The sequence below is a fragment of the Pteronotus mesoamericanus genome, unplaced genomic scaffold, assembly GCF_021234165.1.
Source record: "Pteronotus mesoamericanus isolate MK-2021 breed Mesoamerican mustached bat unplaced genomic scaffold, CSHL_Meso_final scaffold_651, whole genome shotgun sequence".
Taxonomy (NCBI): domain Eukaryota; kingdom Metazoa; phylum Chordata; class Mammalia; order Chiroptera; family Mormoopidae; genus Pteronotus; species Pteronotus mesoamericanus.
In genome coordinates, this window is record NW_026555325.1 from 18,606,378 (window position 1) to 18,621,318 (window position 14,941).

A 14,941-nucleotide genomic window follows, 5' to 3' on the forward strand; every position below is an offset into this window, starting at 1 on the left:
AAGTTGAATTAATATCATCAGAATAATACATTTAGTATCATAATCAGTAATAAAAATACATCTAAATTTTCAAGGAATTCACTTTTTGAAACTCATATACTTTGGAATCTTTTTAAAAACAGTGGTAACATTAGATAAAAAACATGGATAACACAACTAAAAGAGTTAACAATATTTATATGTATGCCATATTGCTTGTTGTATGACTCAGAGGAAAATTTAACATATACTCTCACTGGTAAAAATATTTAGCTTATAGAAGTTGTGTAATATTAAGGCTCTTTTTCTTAAACTCTAATCCTTAATTTTTCAAGAAAGTACAGTGCTGAAAATCTTTTTTTCTGGAATAAACTTTAGGTGTGGCTTCAAAATTAAGGAAAGTAAAGTTTTTTGTCCATATGCTGTTTGGATTTTATGATCAAAACAAACAAAAATATTTAACATATTTCCTGTATTTTCTGTCACCAAAACAAGAAAGCTTTGGAATGTCGCTCATTTATATTATATACTATAGAAACAATGTCATTTAATATTAATAAAATGCCTTGATATTTGACTTTATAATTTTAAACAATTAGAAAGAAAAATCATTAATTTTATCTGAATAAATATGCATGCTGTCTTAAAATTCTAATATTGAACATTCGAGATTTTTACTATTAAAATAGAATTGAATTTCTTTTTTAAATATATACAAGGTTAAATATAAAAAAATAACTTTAGGGAAGTGTTTTCTGTGCCAGTTTTCACTATCAGGAAATGTCCTGTGAGATTTAGAATATGTTTTTCTTATCTCAACATGACAAGTGTTCCCACTATTGACGACCCTAAATAATTATTCTATTATCTAAATGCATTTATATTTAAATAAGACATTTTAAAAATTGCTACTGACTTGCTGTGTGACCTGGAGCCATTCACTTAACCTCTCTGTTTCTTGATAGGAATCAGATTAATATTAATTATCCTTGCATGCTTTGCTAGCATACATAGAGAGAATCTGTAAACTAAATTAGGTATTAAAATGTGTCATACACATTCAAAGTATTATTCAAATATTTAATCATACATAGTAACGTCTGTCAGCATTTGAATTAAATGATAAGCTTAGATATATAAAAGTGGTTTTGTGTGGAAATTAGAAATTAAATAAAGCCAGAATTTTCCCCTAATTCATAATCTATATTAAATGGTTTGAGACAAGAACAGAACCAGAGATTAAGCTTTTATTCAGAAGTTTAATGCAATTTTCTGCAGTTTAAAATGTTAGTTTTCTTAGGATGGCATTATTTCTTTAGAGAAAGGAGACATAAACTTTTCCTTTAAAAACTGTCATTGGTAAAATCATTATTAGTAATCCTTTGTCACTAATGGGGAACAAGATTCCTGTTTTCTAGTCTCAGCTGTGCCTTGAGGAATTCAGCTGCACTGTCTAGACATCACTTTCTATTTGAAAAATGGAAGGGAAGTTCAGAGCTAATGACTTCTAGGAGCAATTTCAGGATGAGCTTTTCAGGATTTATAATCATTCATACTATTCTTATAGTATTGTCAATAGTACAATAATAACAATAAACACATGTTTGTTTAAAAATAAGAAATCAATTAGGAACCAATTCCTTGGGTCCTATTCAAGATGGCAAACAGTTCGATATATATAGTCTCTTAAGAGATAGAAGAGAATTACAAAAAAACTAATTTATAAAACCTCTCCTACAGATATACTTGATCAGGTCATTCTAAAGACAAATATTTTGGGTGATATTTTTCTAATATTTTGAGATTGATCTTTTGGATGACAGTGATATTCTTTGTAGAGAGTACGTGGGTTTATTATCACAGGTAAAGTCCTAAGGTGGTTATTTCATGTGTCTAATTTAACTCTTTGATTTTTTTTGTTGTTGTTGTTTTGTATGTGTGTGTTTTTCTATTGAATTCTACCAATTGCATTTAGAACTGAAGCCTAGTCCTTGGATCAACCAGAATTTAATTCTAACATGCCCATATTTTAAACATGTTTTTGTTGCTTTTTGAATCACAGGTGCCTGTTTAATTTGCATTTCTTCTACCTTTAAGTCCCCCTTCCACTTAATATATGATTTTTTTATGATCAGCTGCATTCATCTGTTAGAGCACTACCGCAGTTTCTTCACCATATGTGCGTTCTTAATAAGTTGATTGTGGCCAGTCAGTTACGGACCATTTATAATTTAAGCCATTTATAATTTAAGCTTTACCCACATACCAAAGATTTCACTGTTATTCATGTGCTCTTTATCTGCTTTTACTTGCAAACTAACCACCATTCGCTTCACCAGAAGTGATCATCCACCATCTGTCAATCTGAGACTCACTGTCTTGGAAACTAAAGCTGGGTGTTTATATATCACAGGTATTATGAACACTTCTCATCTGACACCATTCTACCTCTTCTCCATTCATATTCTTCTATTGTTAACAAGCATCCTTTATGATGTTTTCTGTGCTTTGTGACTTGTCTTTTATGTAGGTATTTTCAGCATGACTACATTTTTGAAAGAAAAGTTGTGTCATCACATTCACCTTGTCATTTTTAAGTATATCTGAAAACAATGGTAACTTTGCCAGAATGAGAACTACAGCAACAATTCATTGTACATATTCTATATATTAATTACATGCATTAATTGTTGAAGAAAATTTATTTTTATCTTGAAAAGTAATTTTGTTTTTTCTATTCATGATCTTCTTGTTTTGTGTTCACATAAATCTTTTTGATGAAAAACAAATAAGTAAATATAAATGTGAAATCTTTTCCTGTTTTCTGTGCATTAATGTGTGAGTATATGTAGGTAGAAATATGTGTCAAATTAAACTGAAAAATGGTATTATCTGAGGAAAGCCTTTTTAAAAATGAAGGTGAGGAGCTCCTAATTTGGACTACATATCAGAATTTCAAAACATACCTAAATTTGTAAGAGGATAGACATATTTTGTCTTAAAAATTATACACAGAATAAACCTTTGAATTATTTTAAGTAAAAGCAATAAGTAAAATAACTACCACCATGACTTTAAGTAAATTAATAAAAACTTCCAATGAAATATTTTCTTATACCATCATTTTCACATAAGATACTTCTCTATTTTTCATTTTCAAGACCACTACCAAGTTTCCAGAAAGAACTGTGAAATACTTAATGAGACATTTATCTGGTCTATGTATTTCATATTTAGCTGATAATATAATGAGGCCAAAGTACTGGAATGAAACATCCCTAACATTTCACATAATTTTGTACTTCCTCTCACCATTTTTGGTATTTCAGCAGAGTATTTTAACTTTTTGATTGTTTTGAACTTTACTGTTCCTATCAATAATCACTGTCAGATGCACAAGCTGATAAACCTTATCCTGAAATACATTTTAATTTATCTTTGAGTATATTATTAAGATGATTGCCATTTAATAAAAACAATATGTTTTAAATTTAGTTTTTCTATAATGCCACATGAAATGTTTTTATGACCCTTATGTTTCCTTGGGCACATATTAAAACTGTATTGCAAAAAAGCAGATGTTCTCATGGTTTTCCAACTCCTTCATCATTTCACATCCAAATGTCTCGATCTCTCTTCTTCTTTCTCAAAACTGTAACTATCCACTGATAATTTGATAAAAATGTGAAATACTTTCATTTTATATTTTATTTTTTTCTACACAAGAAAGCCTTTATTACATGAGGTAGCAATTGAAAATTAACACATTGAACAACAGCACAAGAAATTCTCAGTAATTTCCCTCTTTTACATATTTTATTGTTATTTTGAAAGGGAAAATTAAAATATTATTAAAAAATATACCCACTCTCTTAAACATATTTCTTTTCTGACACAAGGTTTTTGCTATAATAGAAATTGTTCCTCTTCTCTACATATAAATTTTAATATATTATGCAAATAAAGTTATTTTATTTATTTTCAAGAAGCAGCTTAACTTAGTGAAACATATGACAGTCAACTATAAAATTGGCTCTTAAATTGTGCTTCCTAACAATTTACGTTTTTTTATGCCTCAGTTTCCCCAAAATACATTGGGAGATAATAGTAATTAGTATTTGTTATTTTTATCCATGTTATTATTATGCTAATAGTAATTAAGCTTTACTTATTAGTAATTACTAATAGTATTACTATTACCACAGTACATTTTACACAGGACTGCTGTGAGTTTTAACGTGGTATAGTAAATTTGTCAGTGTATTATAAGCTGTGAACCACTGTATACACATACAGAATCATTATTTTGCTTTTAGTGCTGGAAGGGTAGAATATATGGTTATTGAAGTCTATAGAATAAAGAATTAAGAAATATTACATGTAGAAAATACAGTTTTCATTTGATCGTTTTCATTTCATTCTTTATATAAGTATATAGATTAAAATAAAAATAATTGAATTTAAAAAATTCTGAGAGGGAAATATATAACAGCATTGCTTGAATATTGTTTTAAATAGGATAAGCAAAAGAGAATAAGTAAATTTTTATCCAATTTATAAAATACTCCAGAGGATTACTATTCCAATACTCCCTATCCCTGTACACCAAGGTTGTGAGTTTCATCTCAGGTCAGAGCACATATAAGAAACTACCAATAAATGCATAAATAAGTGGAAAAATAAACTGATGTATTTCTCTCAGTCTTCCCTCTTCCTCTCTCTCTCTAAAGTCAATAAAAAAAATACTACAAAGAAATTATGATTATATGGTGATGGAAGGAGCCTTGACTTAAGGTGATTATCATACAATATAATATACACATGATGTATTATAGAATTATAAATCTGAAACATATATAATTTTATTAACCAATGTTACCCCAATAAACTCCATAAAAATTTTAAAAAATATTGTGAACATGCTCTTATTTCCTGATTCAGCATGGAAATCTAATGTTTTCCTTTCCTTGGATGATTTTGAGATACAGTTGTGTGCACAGAATACATTAGAATATATTTGCAATTTAATTTAAGGATTCCCTTTTTGTATTTGGGTACAAATGTTCAGAAGCACTAGATTAAAAGTAAATACTAAAAAAGTAAAAATGGGAAAGGTAAAGTGTTCATTGAATGGTAAGGGATAAAGCAATAGTTTGAATAATCATATATCTCAGGATATTGGTTATTTCATAGAAATAAGACATGTGATAGAAGAACTAAAGAAAAAGGAACTATTAGAAGTTGGGTCTTTATATATCAGGAATAGAATTTTATTCTTAGAGACAAAAGAATAGTCCCAGGACAGCTGAGAGGGCAAATTCTACATTGTGTTCATGAAACCTTGAGCTGAGGCCTCCAGGGAAAAGAGAGAACTCCACAGAGATTGCCAACATTTGAGTTGGCTCAAAATGACACAGGACAGAGAATGTGGATTTAAAAAATGTTTAAAATGTGCTCAGGTAAAGTCCTCTCTGCCAAAATGAAATTCAAGTATGAAGAATCAATTCCCCAATGGGCAACTCTACAAATTGATTTTTAGGACCCCTTCCAACTATACATAAATAGAAAAGTGCATGTTAGTAGTTGAAGATGGATTTTTTCAATTGTATTGGGAACTTCCCTATGAATAGAAGCATTTCAGTGGGAACTGTCAGCAAATAAACTGCAAAGGGATGTTTTAGATTGACATTAAAAGGTCATATAAAATCTTAATAAAATTATTCTGACAAGCTCTTGCAAATTCTACATATATAGATAGCATAATAAAATATTGAAAAATCCCCCAGCTTAATTTTAATTATTGTTGCTAAATCAACTTATTCAATAAGCTTAAATTTTCTAGATGAAACAATTGAGTACTCAAGATAAATTTGAAACTTTTGTGATAAATTACTCCTTGGCTCAATTGTATGACATTTCATTTAAAAGATTTAGCCAACTAATAGGTGCACAATTCTGTTTAATGTACAACTTACTTCTTTTGTTTTTTTTTTTCTTTTTAGCGCTGATTTCTTCTTCTGGCTAACAACTGTGAATTGGTCAAAAGCTAGGATAAGGAGGTAAGTGAAGAGGAAGAATCCACTGGGTATAGGTAATCCACAAACAGGCTAATTGGTCCCTGGATAATTGTTAATTCTCTTTGGCAGAAATGCAATTGAGGTTTCCAGGAAAACTAAAAAATATACATGTTCCAATTTTATCTTGAAGAATAAAAGTATTAATCAAATGTGTTTATATATTTGATCATCACTCATTTATACGTGTGTTATAATATTTGTACATTGTCATTATCTTCCTTGTCATGAAGTTGTATTTTCATTCCCTCTTAACTGAACAAAATCCCACTTAATCCAGCACTGAAATAAGGACCGGAAAATATCAATGCTCTTCTGTCTCTTATTTTACTTCTGTATACTGTGATTATGGCTCAGCTTTATCAATGACAAGGTGTATGGCCTTGTTCAATTACTTTATCATTGTTACACAAAAAGTATTTTACCTCTCAAATAAGAATATTCTACAACATTAAGGCATTTATGCATTCACATAAAAACATTTAAATGTGCCTATTTCATGAAAAGCATCAAGCTTGGTCATGAAAGAAACACAAGCAACAACTAAATCACATTCCTTGTTTCAAGGAGCTAATGATCTAGTAAGAGAGACAATGGTTATGAAGACAAGTAACAATGAAAAATCCTGCCATTTCCACTTAAAAATGTGAAAACAAAATACAATAAGTAGTAAGAGATAACTTCAACTTACAAGGTAAGGGATAAAAAGGGTATTGTAGGGAAAGTAGAATTTGATCTGGGCCTCCAGAGCCTGTTAAAATTTTGACAGCCTGGATGTAATAGCTGATGGGAAATTACTAATGGAAAAAAAGGTACAAGCTGTGAAGTTGGGAAGCACAGAGAGTATACAGGGAACTGGCTTAGTGTTTTGTTGGAGCATTTCCTGTATATAAATGAATTGTTGAACACAGGTTGAAAAAGCAAGCGGGGTCTTTGAAGTTCAGGGAAACATGATTTGATAGTGAATATTTTTTTTTTTCCAGCAGAGTGGTTGTTCTTCAGAAATAAGGTTGATATAATGTGAGGTATTTATAAAGTAAAGAGACTCTAGATGGGTAAAATTAGTATAGAAGCTATTTCAGTGATCTTTTTGAAAAGCAATTGCTAAAGGAACTAGGATGATAGTAATAAAAATTGTAAAAAAATGAAATAGATGTAAAAATGCTTACCACTATAAAAAACACACAACCTGAAGTGTAAATAGACACGCTTACCAGGTAGAGAGGGAATCAAAAGACTAATATTTCAAGCTGTTTTGGTGGAGATAATAGTTTAGTTAAATGAAAAAAGAAATCCAAAGAGGAGTCAGTATGTAGCCAAGTTATGTGTAATCGTACATGTTGACTTAGAATTACTTGTAGTTGACCAGTTGGTCACGGAAGTATCTGTAATTGGGTTTTCAGAGAGAATTTGAAGTGGAAAATTATACCTTTTTTCCAAACTATAAAAGTGGATGAATTCATCAAAGATATAGGTAAAGAGTTAAGATATAGCCATAGAATAATACCACAATTTGGAAATTTGAGAGTAAAATATAGGCCACAGATTACACATAGCAAGAGTAGTTAAGGCATCAAAAGAGAACAGAAGTAGTAAGTAGTCCCAGAAACAAATAAAGGAAAGGAAAAAAAAACTAAATGTTTTACATGTGACAAAGTAAAGCTGCTAAAGGAAAACAACAATAAAACTCAACATTCATTTAGAGAAGTCCCATGGGGTTGGAGTAATCAATGCTAAATTTAATCTCTAGATCTCAACCTGGATATTTATGGTGAATAAGCTTTAGGATCAATGCAAAGGTATATTCAGAATTTTAAGTTTAAATAATGAGAGAGTATTGATGGTATTTAATGAAAACATGGATGTGAAACTGCTAAATATTAACAGAAATCCTCTTCATCTTTAATAAATAGAAAATCTTAACAGTCTAAAATGATTACTCTGACTACTACTTATTGTTCTATCACTAGGAAATCCCTCAATGTCATCTGCAGCTATATTATATAATATATGTTAATTTTGTAGTGAACTAAGAAATGATTACAGTACTTCACATCCCACTGACCCAATATTTAGTGCATTTAAGTTAAAGATACATTTTTGCAAACCTATTTTTTGTAAATATACTTTTGGCTGGTAAAGATATATGTTAGTGTGTCTATGTGGCCTGAGGTGGAATCTAGGGATTAAGAATGGGTGTGCCCAGGGCTTATCTACACAGCCAGATTTTAAGTGCAGAGGGTTCTAGAGGTAATATCTTGGAAACTCTAGTTTAAAATCAACTTGATTTTACAGCTTCTCTGGTCCAGGTGATTAGAGGATATAAAAAAATTCTAGTGTCTAGAAAATGTTTAAAAATGACAAAGATATCTGGACTTTTTAGACAAAGACCATGTCAAGACCATTACATTTCCTGGATAACCATAGTAATCGCATGTTTTAATGGCTTACAAGCACCAAGAATGGTTTTGTATTTTAAATGTATTGAACAGAGATCAATAAAGAACTGTTTTCTACCTGTGTATATATGGCAGTATGAGGGCACAACATATAAATTAGCTATATTCCTCTGGATTTCAAAGAAAGCTATGAGCCTAGCTATTTTTTGTTGGAAGTTTTTCACTGTTGATTTATCATCTTTAACAACTATCCCTGTGAAGCATGGTCCAAATGTCTGCACTGAAAGGAAGAGAAATCACTTAAAAGGTGACTTCTAAACTTTGACCACATTAACTTAATTTAAACACAGAGGGTATATACATGATAGAATTAATTTATTTTCTAAGAATCTATAAAATGAGGAATAAAAGAATTCGTATCCAAAATGGAAACTCCCAGTTTCGTTTTACATTGTGAGCAGAACCCTTCAGTGTTTTGTGCTCATACCCATCATTCTTGTGAAACACACAACCTCTGAGCTCATGACTGTCTCATTTTTTCTTCACTGCCATACATGTTAGACACATTCCAATTTAACGTCTTTGATACAATATAACAACTAAGATTTATTGAGATCTCCTGAGTGTCAGCATTTTCATGAGCATTTACATTAAAAAACCTCATTTAATTATTAAAATAACCCAGTGTAATAAAGAGTCTGACTCCATTTTTAATGTTTAATGGTTGACAGCTTTGAAGCTCTACCCTCCTCCTCTGCTCCACATTTAGGCAAACTGATAAGAAAACCCAGGTACTCCTTTCTTTGAATTTACTCAAGTTGTCCAAGGATCCCCACTTAAGAGTGGATAATAAAATGAATAATGGGAATTTATAAGTTCAGTGTTGATATTATATAAACAAAAAATTTCTTGCATTAAAACCTGTGTTTTATAATTAAAATTCTACATAAGCGTGAGATATGTGTGGTGAATTTAGCTCTCAATTATAAAAATAAATGGACTTGAGAGACTCAGATAACTTTTACATATTACTATTAGCTGTCAATTTAAATTTATTCAGTTCTATTAACTTATTAGGATTGATTAGCTTTAAGGGTACAACTACCAGTGCTTAAATTTATTTTAATAACCATTAATTGAACTCACCCAAGATAAACAATTTTAATGACATTATATTCTAGTCGAAAAGATTTTTGTCTTGCTTTCTGCTATAGCTGCTCATCTTTAACAGTCAACACAATCCAATCTTTACAAGCACTGTTAGAATTGACATTGGAATCTGCAGCAGTGTTTGTCTTAATCCAATATTTGTCTCATTCCCAGTTCTTACTCTCAGTATTTACCTTATTCCCGAGTGTTTTAATTTTTGTATTTGTTATATGCCTTTTCTTCTCCCAAAGACTCATCTTATCAGGTTTTCTCTCATTGCATCTGTAAATGAAGGTGCAGGGTATGCATGTTTAATGCAGGACATTGAGAAGATCCAAATAATGACTAGATGAGCTCAGCAGGTGAATTCAGAATTACCAAGTCATTGCCCTCAACTTTTATGAGTTTGAACAGCAGTGATGAATAGTAATGATGTATGGGCATGGCTAGATTTCAGGTCCGGAAAAAAAAAAAGGCAACTTTATAAAAAGTTTGTTAAAGCAGCTTCACCTTCAGCCTCCTTCCCTTCCTCCTTGCTTCTTTATCACCCCTGCCTTCCTTAACTCCATTCTTTCTTTCCTTCCATTCTATCTTTACTCTTCTTTCTGTTCCACAAATATAAAAATATCCTCAAGCAAAATTTTATATTGGGTTCTTTAAACTATGCTAATGCAGACCAAGAGAAGGGAAAACATTTCAAATCTCACACATTGTACAATTAACATCAATCACAGAATGACAAGATAAAAAAAATCCTTTATATTATTTTTAAATATAATACAATGAAAGCAATTATATTGGATTATCATAAAAAGAAAATTACAAAAGGAATAACCTTGATGACATGATTTATGATATAGAATTGAATAATTTTAACAACTATAGTAAATATAGTAAATACTGAAATCTAAAATGATTTAGTAAATTTGTTTTTATTTTTAAAATTGAATTTAGTTTTCTTCTCAAAACAATTGAGTGACCAAAAACACTTTTAATTTGCAGAAATAAGTGCACTGTGTATATATGTGTACGTGTGTGTATACAACTTTTTAGTTTGATGGAAATAATACAACTGAGTAAAAAATAACAAAATAGAATTAAAATGGTTGAATTATTGGGAGGAGATGATTTTCTGATGATCTTATACAATCTACATAGGGAAAAGTGAAAGAAGAAATCTGAATATCTAATGGAGAGCATGAGTCTTTCTTATAATGAAAATAAAAACAATAATGATTCATATATGTGGAGTTAAAATCCCCCTATTGAAAGGGAATAAAATGATTTTTTTATAATACACTACTCAGGAGTTGAATGGGTTCAGGTTAACTAAGGTTAAGCAGCATTGCTCTTTATATGAAAAAAGAATAAGGAGATATTTTCACCTTGCACTGGTTGTAAAATGATGAAGAGAACTGAATCTGTAAGCCCAAAGCCTGCCTTGGATTGCCCCACTGAAGCTCCATGCTAAATTACTCCTATTTAAGAAAGGTACTATGGGGGATTTTTATGTCCCCTAACATTCATTCATATCTCTAACACCTCTTCCCCCATCTTCATTTTCAGATAGTGTACTTAGTTATAAGACAGAAGCATAAGTAGTGCTTCTAAGTCATTCACTGCAAGTAGGTAGGCATTTCCACTATTTCTTTTAAAAATTTGAATAAGATATAAGTGCTTTATTCTACTCTCTCCAGAATTGGAGAGTAGATAAGGGAGAGGAGCAGTGGATAATTTCTGGAAAATGGGGTTGATTGGGTGAGACATTGAACACTTCCAAAGTAGGATAATGAAAAAAAAATAACCACGTAAAATGTCAAATAGTTAGAGATGGATATATGCAATATATAATAAGGAATCAAGATGATGTGTCACCCTTGCAATTTTTCTAGATATTGAGAGACCAGCATTGATGCTAATTATTATGCAAACTCTGTATCTCATCTAGCATAAACATTGATGGATCCAACATGTGTTCCTTATACCAACAGATAAAAAGCTATATTAGGGCAGTACTCAGTTAATTTTTGGATTGTGCTTTCTATAAGCTAGGACAAATTTTTGGAGTATACTTTATAAACATGTTTATCATCCATTGTTATTTTAAATGCATTTATATTATAAAACATAAATGAAATATGAAAAGAAGTAGAAATCCAATTTATGACTAAATTTTAGTAAATTTTCTTCCTGCCACAACACCCTTCCCACCTCAACAATGTGCATATCTGACTTTGTAGACCGTTACTTTAGATCAGGGGACAGCAAACTACAAATTGAGTGTCAAATATTCCCTACCATTTGATTTTTGTGCTTTTCATGAGCTAATGACATTTTCTAACATTTTAAAAATATAAAACAAAATATGATTTTGTGACACAGAAGTATTATGTAAAATATAATTCCAGTGTCCATAAATAAAAGTTTATTGGTATGCAGTGGCATTCATTTGCTTACTTATTTTTTATGGCTACTTTGGGGCTAAAAGGGCAAAAATGGGAGACAATATAGCTCACTAAAGCCTTAAAAATTTACTCTCTGACTCTACAGAAAACATCCCTGGCCATAATTTAGAGGATAATGCTGTACTTTATATAAATGCCTCTCTTTTAGCTTATATAAGCTACCTTACATTCAAGACTTTCTCTTCATCAAATTAATAAAAATCTTTGTTTCTCTCTATTTCCTGTATTCTAGAGCTGATATTCAAGTAAAATTATCCCAAAAGTTGATAAAATGTTGATTCTCATATGAAATTGGTGTTTAAAGAAAGATATAAAAAACAAGCCTACAGCAACTAGAAACATTCACTGATTTTCATTGTCAAAAAAAGTTACCCATATTTTTATTTTAACTTTCTGTGCCTTTTCTGATTTCTATTCTACCTTTCTCAACTAATCTTCTTCAGAGAAGGTAACCTGGAATGTAAACGTTCTTACCCACTTTGCTTTCTTTTTTCTTTCTTCGCCACCACCCGCCCCCCCGCCTGCCCCGCCCAATGTATGACACAAGAAGAAAACTAGGCAAAGGGCTAGGTGCATATTTCTTAGTTTCTTCCGTAGGCTGCCTGTATCCATGCCTTGGACTGAGAATGATGAGGAAGGTAGCTTTGTAGTTCAGCATTTCTTTAGCTATTTTATTCTAAAACCCACAAACATACATTTTAATTTACTTTTATTCTATAACATCAAAGTTTCTTCCTTTGTAATCTTCTGGATTTTCCCATTTAAAAAAATAGTTCTGTATTCTTTATACTATAAGTCAATAAATTCAAAACAATTTTTAAAAGTCAGTATACAAAAAGACTAGAATTTTATTAATATGGACATGTTTAAAGTGTTTTTCATATTACTAATCACACAGCTTTCTTGTCATGTTTTATCTATTGAGAAAGAGGCTAAAGTGAGGGAGGAATAAAATAAAATTGGTTGGGTTACAAATATACATTATGTTCCATGAATGCCACTCTGATGAATGTAAGGAGTTTCCCTCACCTTTCTTTCCATTAGAAAAATATGTCATTGACTAATAATGTCAGGGGATGTAGTGACAAGAAAGAGATCAGTATAAGAGCTCTCTATTTTATAACACTGCTTAGAATATTTTTTTTTCTTGGAATTTTTCTTGAATTGGCTACAAAAGTCTTTCACTTCATGAAGCCGTCTGCAGTACCATCTGGGAAGGGATTTGACAATCTGGAAAAATAGTCTGTGGTGGAATCCTTTGCACTTCATTGTGGTGGACAACACAGACTAGTTGCATTTTAACAGATGTGCAAAATCTTTTGCAAGTTGCCTGTTATGCTTCCATGGATTCAAATGAAATAAGGTACCAGATTTGCTCTATAAAACCAAAGATAAAAAATATAAATTCTTCAAATGCAACTTTTATTAGTCTTTTATAGGATATTATATACCCACAACAGATTGTCGAAATACATTCACATTAATAGAGACATTGACATACCGATGTGTTAATGAAAAATGTTTATTGCATTTGTAAAAATACAAAGAAAGTCACCATCCAACAAAGTGACAGCTAATATATGAAGTTAATTTAAAAAATTAAAAGTGAATGACCTAAAATTATCTTTTTAAAGGGGCCAACCTTAATAAAAGGAAGTTAACCTGTACAATACAATCACTGCAAGCAACTTTTTCAACTAGAGACCGGGTATTAAAGTATTTTTAAACATGTGACCTCTATCCCTTTTTAATAATTTCTTTTGGTATTTTATTGTTTTATTTTCATAATAGTCTATCACTCCTTATACAATGGCTTCTTTTAAATATGAAAAATTTCTTTAGCTCATAAAATGCAAAAACCACACAGCAGGAAAAGAAACACCAAAAAATGTCAAAAGAAACCATTTTAGGCTCAGCTTTCTGCTCTGATGTAGCCCACTAGTTTTCATTAATTACAAGATTGTCTTTAATAAGTATCATTTATGAAGTAAACTCTGTTTCCATTTCTATTTTATAATTGGAGTTTTATACTTTTGTAAAGTTAAGATATCCAAACTCTAAAAATATACTTAATTCAAATGTTATATTCTAAACACTGAAACAAATTTTACTAAATATGTTTTATTTAAAAAATTAATGCTTTTAAAAAATTAATTAGTTTATTATTTGTTTGATGGCTACACATCTGTCCTTATTGTGAAACTGACAGCAATTGTAAAAAAAACTTAATTGGCTAAGGTGGGGATTCCTTGAAAGCACTTGTTTGGAACCCTTGGGCTCTCATAGGTAGATGCTAAGCCAGAGCACTGGAGGAGGACCCCAAAGCCCATTAAGAGCAAGGCCATGAAGGATATGAGAAGCTTTTTGTAGCTATCCTGAGAGTACTTGGTGGAGATGACCTCATAAATGACAACTAGGTGGTGAAGAACATGCCAAAGGCCAAAGGCCATGTGGTCAGTTGGGGAAAGACACCAGGTTTCATTGTCCTAGTGTCTCTGCTTACGGCCTCAAGCTCCATTTTGTAGAGAACAGGATAACAAATGTATACTTTTAACACAGTAATTCCATTCCTATAAGTCAATCAACAATAAAATGCAGACATTTCCCAGAAAAAAAAATAAGCATTGTTCAGCATTTAACAAATTTATTAAAAAATTTCGCAGTATCAGAATAAATATAATAAGGTAAATGATTATAAAAAATTTTGGAAAAGTACACTTAAAACACCATCACAGGTTTTTTTTAAAAATTTATTTTCTTTGGGAATTTTTCTTTACATATTTAAATTCAACCTATGTACATAATTTTAAAATGTGCCTCTTTCACACATTATAAAAATTATTTAAAATAATTCTAAATGACTATATAATATTCC

The 14,941-nt window shown here is 30.6% G+C and overlaps 1 pseudogene; it reads right to left on the bottom strand.

Annotated features, from left to right (window-relative positions):
• Positions 1-14,346: 14,346 nt before the first annotated feature.
• Positions 14,347-14,584, bottom strand: LOC129061733 (transmembrane protein 258-like; annotated as a pseudogene).
• Between the last annotated feature and the right edge of the window lie 357 nt (positions 14,585-14,941).